Source organism: Colias eurytheme, chromosome 20 (genome assembly GCF_061535395.1).
Source record: "Colias eurytheme isolate Ceu_HAF_F1 chromosome 20, ilColEury1 Martin Lab GWU primary, whole genome shotgun sequence".
Lineage (NCBI taxonomy): Eukaryota > Metazoa > Arthropoda > Insecta > Lepidoptera > Pieridae > Colias > Colias eurytheme.
The window spans coordinates 9,952,298-9,961,755 of record NC_142999.1 but is presented as its reverse complement, the minus strand read 5'-3'; positions in this window follow the sequence as shown (position 1 = coordinate 9,961,755).

Sequence of the window (9,458 nt, the reverse complement as noted above, 5' to 3'; positions counted from 1 at the left end):
TGCGATTATCATAACAGAGGCCCATGACCATCTGTGGGTAGGTATGGGAGACAAGCACATTGCGCACATTTGTAGCCCTTACCGCAAGTAGTGACACGATATTAAGTTTTTATTGGTAACCTTTATATGAACGAGGAAGTGAGCAGCCTATTCGATCTCTATACTGATGATTTTTTATTGATCCGTGCGGGGAACGTGCTCATTATAGCAATTAGCAGCCTCAGTACCACTAAGGCGCTCATTACTCAATTTAAATCCATAATTAATTATGATTTATGTATTGTTATGAAACGCAAATGCTCACACTGTGCGGAAGTGATGAAAGGATGAACTACAATGCAATGGTGATGTTTTGAGACTAGTTACTTAACCTCATGGTACAGTTTACCATTATTATATAATATTATTGTAATATGAGAGTTGTGTAACAACTACCTATGCATTATTTATTATGTAGTTCGCTAAAATTTAAATGCTTTTAAACATTTTTTTTTTCAAATAAATAATCTTTGCGAATAAGCAAATTTTCATTCGCCATTTGAAATTAAAGTTTCATACAAAAAGTCTTAGTTATCTGTCATACACACACACATTCGCACACGCACGCACGCACACACACACACACACTCATTCACTCACTCATACACATACCTACATCTGCACACGTATTATATTTGTAAACTTTAGTTAAGGAAGAGCGGGTCCTCCTGACACAGGTTTTTGTAAACTTACTAAGAGGACTCATCCACTTTCTGTCTTTGAAAATTGTGTGTAGATATAAAATAAATATATATTTTTCATTTTTCATTTTCATTTTCATAATGTCATAATTACGATCATAAATCATATTATATTATAGATGTGCAAGTATGTTTGCCTTCCCGTCACATCGGTGCGATGTTATGGTATGATTTTTGTGACTGGATACAGAGAGGACGCAGGTGAAGCCGCGGGTGGAAAGCCAGTATAAATTATTATGATAACTATAAATATCGCTCGAATGAGAACTACTCATGGGCGGCCGCCCTAATCTTATAATATTACTATGTAATTACAAAATACGTGTGTAAGTGTTGGACGCGCTTCTATCGGATGTGACCAGCTGCAGCGGCCGAACGCAACTCCGGACGCGTTGCCCGACCGAGCCGACTCTTTATTGCTGAATCTACAAAACAAATCCATTTGCACGTGGTTTATCTTGCGCTAATGTAACAACGGACATTACATAAAATGTTTTCATACGTAAAAAGCCAAGGTAACGAGCCGGTCACATTCGCAGGGAGCATTCCGTCTTCCTGAGCAGCGCCAGTGGAGTGGCGCAAACTGTTAGCTCGTAAACATATTATTACATATGTGTTCGTTATTTACACCTCGGTATATCAATAACACTGAATCACTCCTTACAGTTTAATAATTATATTACTGCATGGTACAGTAATGATACCTATAATTGATGTAAGTTAGGTAAACGAGCTTGGGTAATTTGGTACATTTATCACAATTCATGTAAGTTTGCGTTACTTTTAAAGATGAAAGCAAATGTGAGTGAGGGCAAATAATAGAGTATCAAGTGACAAACAACTATAAATCAAACCCGTCAGCTGCGCCCCAGTTAGCCGGAGCGAGCGGAGTCGGCGCACTCTGCTTTGTATTTATTTTTTGTAAATAGGTATCAAAGCTTGCTAATACATACTGTAATAGTATTGCTAGCTAGGTTGTATGGATTCAGTTAACAATAATTGTTTTATTTTATATATATTGGAGCTACACATATATAAACACGATTGTTCTAAGGCTTATTTATGTATTGTTCAATATTATAATAGAGTCAAATAGTGGAGTGCCTGGGGGTCTTCACCTCGGATTAGAGTTATAGTGAATGAATTATTATGATCGATGTGGGATATTGTTTTTTAAACTATAAATTGCAATGTTTACCCAATTTTTTTTTTGCACTCCATTGTTTGTTTGACCATAGAGGGTGTCCCAAGAAGTAGTGGTATACTGAAGCTGGGAAGTAGAGGACATAAAGGGCTATCCGAATCATCCCCATGTATATTATTCGATTTTTCGTATTTTCGGAGTTATGACGTGTTTCTCAAATTTTCACCTATCGCAGAGTACGTAGAGATTTTGATTTATGGTGACGTGAATTATGGCGGTAAATGCTTGATTTTTTTGTGTGCTAAGCTGAAAGATAGGCCAATTCAGTATAGTAACATTTACTATCGTAAGATCTTCGAATGAAATAAAAAAAAGAATTTAATGCCAAGAAAGGTAAAATTACCCAGTATATTCATAACCTCAAGGGCCCGTAAAAAATAAAATCGCATAAAAAATATCTGTTTGGTTTTTTAAAAACTTACTCTATCTCTGAGGTAGCTACCCTGAAATTTTCATTTTATTATTCATAAGGCTTCAATCGAAAAATTGAAATCTAAAAGTGGTAAGTGCAAAAATTTAATGCAAACAAAATAAAACCAATTACAAGGTGTTTAATTACAATTAATTTTCAAAATGGCCCCCTCTGTTGCTCACTGCAACATCACCGGAAAAGGTTGTCTTTTAAACGTCTGAATACCCTTTTATTATTTTAATGGTTTCTTCTGCTACTCTCAATTTCCGGGTTAATTCGTCCAAATTGCGGCATTCCCTCGAGTCGAGGTCTTTGTAGTATCTCCATAAAAAAAAATGCCGGCGTAGTCAGATTCCATACATCAACACTTCAACTTTGAATGAATCCATCACAAATTTTATAGCCGTCCAGAAAACCGATTATTATCGAGATATCCAGAAAAGGATTTTTGGTATAACTGACTTAAGAGACACTTGCAGCAAAATATCATTCGGATTATTATAATTTGCTGAAAAATTGAATTCACCTCAGTAATGTTTAAAAGAAAATTAATATACAATTACATAGAAGAGAATGATGATTGCCAATTTACCATGCAAAAGTTGAAAAACATCATCACTACAGAGCATATTCCGGTAGAATAAACTATTAAAAAACGACTAATAGAACGCTTTCACGATGATATTATCATTTCAACTAAATATTTGATGTAAGCAACAATGTAGGTAATTGTAATATATTTAAATAAACAGATTTGGTACTAATCATTTTTTTTCTATTCATTAGTCGTAATTAATTACCTTATTTTTTAAATGTACTCAATAGAGTACGTTTAATTTATAATTAAACCGGCCGAGAAAATTCCATTGTACATAGCAGTTGTGGCTCCGCTCTCCCCTCCACGTTTTTCTATCTGTTCGAGATCCCTACTGCTATTTTTATACACAGGTGTCTTTGAAAAATATTCCTATAATATGTCTACTCGAATAAAAAAAATGAAATACTGTTAAAAGTGAAAATATATGGTCAAACATTAATTTTTCATAACATTTTTTTTAAACAACGAAACAATGGAGTGCACAAAAAAAATTGGGTAAACATTGCAATTTATAGTTTAAAAAACAATATCCCACATCGATCATATTAATTCATTCACTATAACTCTAATCCGAGATTATACGGTTTTGAATGCTCCAGGCACTATATTAAAATGAGTGTCTTTATTTGCTCAAAAGGTTACTTGAAATGAATGGATCAATTTTAAACATATTTCCTAGTAATTAATGCAAAGTATGACAGAAAAAAATTGATTTTTCTTTCTATTTATGTTACTCAAATATTTCGATAGAATGGAAAGCTTTCAAAGCTCATCCTTGAAAGAGTTTCAAATAATATGTCTTGTCATTTGAAGTAATTTGTAAAAAGCTTTAAGAAGGTATTTAGAGTTGTGCAAGTGTGTGTAATTAGCGGGTCAGGGGTCGCTCGCGCAGAACTGACTTAGCCAACATATTAGTACGACTCTTGCGCACTCCAACACCATTCGAATATGTTAATGAAAACATTTTTAATTTTAACATGATATTATATGGCGCTAAATGTTGTTCAAGGAGTTGGGCAATTTATACACACATCTTTTTGTTGCAATAGTTTCGTGTCGAGTTAGCTAACGCTTTTGATGTACAGCTTACAGAAATATATCGTCATCGGCCTCATATGTTTCGCTTTTTGTGGAATAGAAAGGCGATGATCGAACTTTACATCTAAAAACCGAGTTCGGCTGAAAAGAGTAGACTTTCAGATGGAACTGTCATTATATCATATAAAATAGCTTATCTTATTAGTATTAACTAGACAAAATTTGTAGAGTAAAGCAGAAAATGTGTTAAAGTTCATGTTATATTAATTAATTATTATCTCGATAACAAAGAGCGGTGCGCCCGTTGAACTCTTTCATCGCTATTGCTTGTGACGAAACGCGAGCAAAGCGCAGAGAGTAGCGATGAGTGAACGCCGCGGGTTGCACCGAGTCAGTACTCAGCAGTCAGCACTCGTTACTTCACCGATAATTGCTCTAAACCACAAATATGTTGCGGCGACACATTGTTACGGCGACATACAGCCTTGTGCTTACATTGTTTCTATCCAATCATGTGAAAAATTTGTACCTATTCGCTAAACGAACGCTCGGTCTCATGCTATTCAATTTCCAAGTTTTATTATTGTTCACTCGCTTAAAATCGCTCTAATGTATTAAGGAACTTTATTGATTGGGATTTATTGAATGATTGGCTTGAATTATGTACGCTTCTTAGTTATACAAGAATCTTATCTCTGCCTAAACGTTGTTATGATCATTGATCATAATACGTTATTGTGACGAAAGATTACGATGATTACGAGAAATATTACGATATAATATATGAATATGATACGTGTGTTTGAGAAATGCAATAAATATGAATAGTTGATTCTATTGCAAATGCATGAGGCTCGTGCAGCGCTGAGTTTTTTTTTTTTATGCTATAGGATAGCCGAGTGACCGAGTCCTCTCAACCGTTCTCTCTCCAATGATAACTATTACATTTCCGCAATAGCACGTTATTGAAACACCCAAAATATTAGATCTTGGGGTTTCAAAACAAAGTGCGAGTTATGTAAGTCGACCTTTCAATAAATCTGCATTAGAGGAAGTAAACCCTGATGTTATCGCAAGTTACATAAAGTGCGGCGAGCTTAGCGCTTTACTCGACTCTAATTATTATCATTTACAAATATTTAAGTAATGTTCGTTCTAGTATTTCAAACGCACCCGCTTTCTAATTTTTTCATTGCATTTACACGGGAAAAATAATTTATGAGTTTTCGCAATACATAATAATATTATGTACACGAAATAAATTACCCACTTAGTATTTAGTACTGATTAGTTCGATGCTACTCCATTCTTGTATCAGTTTTTATAATAAGTCTTATTAGACTATCAGTATTTAAAAAAATGATATTTATTTATTACATTGTATATATTATTACGCAGGTGTTGCCTTAGGAAAAATATGAGCATATTCACAGCTAAGATAAAGATAATAGGAATAATCTTTGACATAATGTTAATATTAAATTTGAATTTATATATTATTGTGCACTTTGAACTGTGGAATAAATGAAAATATAGCTATAGCTGTGAGCTATAGCATAGTCTTAATATATGTCTGTGAGCTATAGCATGGAAGTTTTATTATTTCTGTGTGTTTCTTACACAATATATTACTTAGTCTTATATAAATAATATTTGAATACTGCGTCGAACGGAAGGATGACCCAAACCGTGTCTACAGTCTACAAGACAGACCGACATTGTAATATTGGCTGAGTAAACGTAAATACAAAAATATTGACATTAGCTAACAATAGTGTAAAAAGTGGTGAAATTTTACACTATTAAGTAATTTCTAATGACCTCGAGCAGAGTGTGAGCGTTACGGCGAAACCCACGGCGCATGGTTTCTCAAATTATACAATTTCAACAAGAACATCTGTTTTATTCCTCCTCTCATAACGCGAACAATCGTTGTGTAAGGCGTATCGACTATCGATAGCGACAGCGATGCGCCGCGCCGCCGGCCGTGGGAACCGGGCCGCGTTACATCGCCTGTTCGCTGCACTCGCACGCACTGCACTCTGCACCCGCTAACGACGCCTGCCCTTCCCAGAAGATAAAAATAATAAGTTTTTATCGATTTTCTTGTGTGTAGTTGCAAATATATTTACGAAACTACCAAATCACAGCTTGATTGAGGTTAATCCAGTATCAGTAATTATATAATAAAATGAATGATAGTAAACCGTTTCATTAACTTATTTGAAAAAGGATTGTTGAACCACGACGAACCAATATTTACGACTATTTTTCATCACTACACAGTATAAAGCTTATTCTCTTCCCGCATCTGTATGTATTTTTTTTTAAAGCCTTTATTTATTCCTTTTCTTACATCTAATTACATAATTTATTTTTGTTAGTATTTACATTATTCTTATTTCTATTACAATTCTATTTTTAAATATTAAATGAAGTGTTAGTAAATATTTAAACAGTATGCAATTAAATATATTATAATTAAATATGTCTGTATGTATGTATACTTAAATCTTCAAAACTACACAACGGATTTTGATGCAGATTTTTTAATAGATAGAGTGATTCAAGAGGAAGGTTTTACTATATAATTTATTAAGTTTTACACAAAGCGGGCGAAGCCGGGGGCGGAGAGTTAGTGAAAACTGAAAATATTAACAAAGAAAATGTGGAAACTTTAGTTCGTATCTCTTGATCAAAGATGGCAATAAGTTTTATTGACCCCGGCATTCATGAACGAAATTCGTTTCGCAAAATATTGTTTAATGAAGTTCTACTACTCACTACTAGATGGCGCTGTAAGTATAGGTACATAATATCAATATTTTGAATTTTCATCAATTAATATATTCAAATTTTATTTCTTTATGCATACTCTAATAAAAGCCAATTATCGTATACTTATTTATATGAATAATCAGAATAAATGTAGAGCATTGTTGTAACTAGAGCAAGAAGCGAGCTAAATCGAATAGCGTGGGCCCGCGAGCTCGCCGTATTTTTATCTCTTTGTTAACGAGCCGCTATCGCCTCATCGCTTGATCGCCACATGCATTTTCAGATGCGACGATAGACCTGCAGCCATACATTTTCCTCAAACAAAGCCTGTTTAGAGTTTCCTATACAAATAACCCATTCCCAAATACTCATTATCCTGTGATATCATAATTGTATTAATATACTTAAGTTATTAAAAATAATGTAATTATTGTATAAAATAGTACATAGCGCCTTGTTCGTGACCCCTGACCGCGTCGCGTGAGTTGTCTTTTATGTTAAGGACGACTACGAATATAACCAATTCGTTGACTACATTACTATCGCATGTAAAATATATACAGGGTGTCTCACTATCGGTATACTAAGCGATCGGTATAAGAACCTTGTAGTTTTGCATACACTGATCACGTAAAAAATACTTAAACAAAAAAATTACGTCAAAATTTTTTAAGCTATTGCATAGCTTCTATCGCGGGCCTTGAGCGCGGCGACCGATTCGAGAAATTCCGTAACGAAAACACCTCACGCTCCCCACTCCGACGGGCGGAGGTGTGGCTTGAAGGCATAGCATGCAATAGCTTTACCGTGGCAGTCCCTGAGTGCCACACGTCGTTTTTTTTTCTAAATTTCTCCTTAAAATCCATGGTTTCTTCTCTAACTTCGCGCATCCGGCATATACCACTTCGCTAATGTGAGCATTTTATCAATCTTAAAAGAAAGCTCACGTGCGGGCGGCATAGTTGGGCGGTTTGCTTGTTAGGGGTGTACATATAGAGTTTTAAGAATTCATCTATTTGAAAAAAAAAATGCGTCTGGAATTTTATAAGTATTTTTACGTACTCAGCGTATGCAAAACTATAACTTCCTTTGAGCTTAGTATACCAACGGTGGGACACCCTGTATAATGTTTATTTAAATATAGTCTCATTCATGCTTTGAACGAAGTTCCGCCTTACATTGAAGGAAACGGTATTGTACAATGCCAAGTAGTAACAATTTATGTCTTTGGTAAAAAAAACTATAAATGATATTCCAGTACATAAAGTTTCACTATTTGTAACTACCATCTCAATGTTTATTTCTATTGACAGATATTGCATACTTAGTCAATCAATTTTAAAAAATAATTTTCATTTACATAATATAATCTAAATCTAAAAATAAGTATATGTAGTTTTACTAACACTAGAATAAGTACTACTAACAATATATGGGCAATGCTGCCTGATACAAATAAAGAAAAAAAAAAAAAAAATAATATGAAAAACCATTTCATTAGTGTCTTTTTACATCCATTGAAGATTAGTGTCTTACTGAACGTCTCTAGTTAGATATGATTTACCTTATGATTTACCTTCCAGGAGTATGCACGTGATTTTTCATTATTCATGAATAGACATCATCAAAGCTGCAATCACTTTTATTGGTCAACTTTCATACGACACGGGTCGGTCCGTTTCCTCGATATGCAACCGCGCTTTACGCAATTACTATTAACGTGTATGTTGTATCTATTATGATCATTACATAAAATATTATGACAGAAATTAATTCTTTATAATGTACACCTTTTGTGGCATCATAGTGAATACTTTTTATGTCAGCTTTAATTAATTGTTTACTGAAATATTCAATTGCTTAACATTCCGTTAATCCTTTAATGATTTTGTTAATATATTATGTGTTCTAATGTAAACCTTGGCAGCTGCAGCGACATTGACACGCAAGCAAGTGCTAAGTGTCCGCAAAATATTTCATTCGCAATTCACAATACTTTATTTTATAGCCAATCACATTGGGAAAGGTATGATAAAATTCTCTGACCCTCGACTTTTGGTATCAGGTATATAAGTGTTGCGTATAAATTTCAATCTTTAGACATTAAGTTGTAATTAACACATGCCATAAGTTGCCATTAGGCAACTATATTCGCTTTATGTTAATATACAGAATGGAAGTTTGTGTACCGACCGTACTCAATTCGGACTCTATCTACTGACTCTAGGTACATACACAAGGTATATCCTTTCATAGAACACAGCAGTTCTTTTTAAATTCCATATATTCCGTAAAATTAGAAATTGAATAATTAATTTTGTGTAGTAATACAAATTTGGAACCGTTGTGTTACCTAATAATTAATATCCAATTTTTAGATATCATTACTACTTATATTTCTTTAATTTATAAATAAATGAATATAATATGTTTAGAACGAATATTTTATTTGTTATGAAAAATGACACTAATTTATAATATTACTAGCGGTCCGCCCCGGCTTCGCCCGTGGTACATATGAAAAATAGATGTTGGCCGATTCTCAGACTTACCCGATATGCACAGAAAATTTCATGAGAATCGGTCCACCCGTTTCGGAGGAGTATGCAGACTAACATTGTGACACGAGAATTTTATATATAAGATTTGACATAAAAAGCTTTGTGAGCGTCGCGCGTCGCCCGCCGC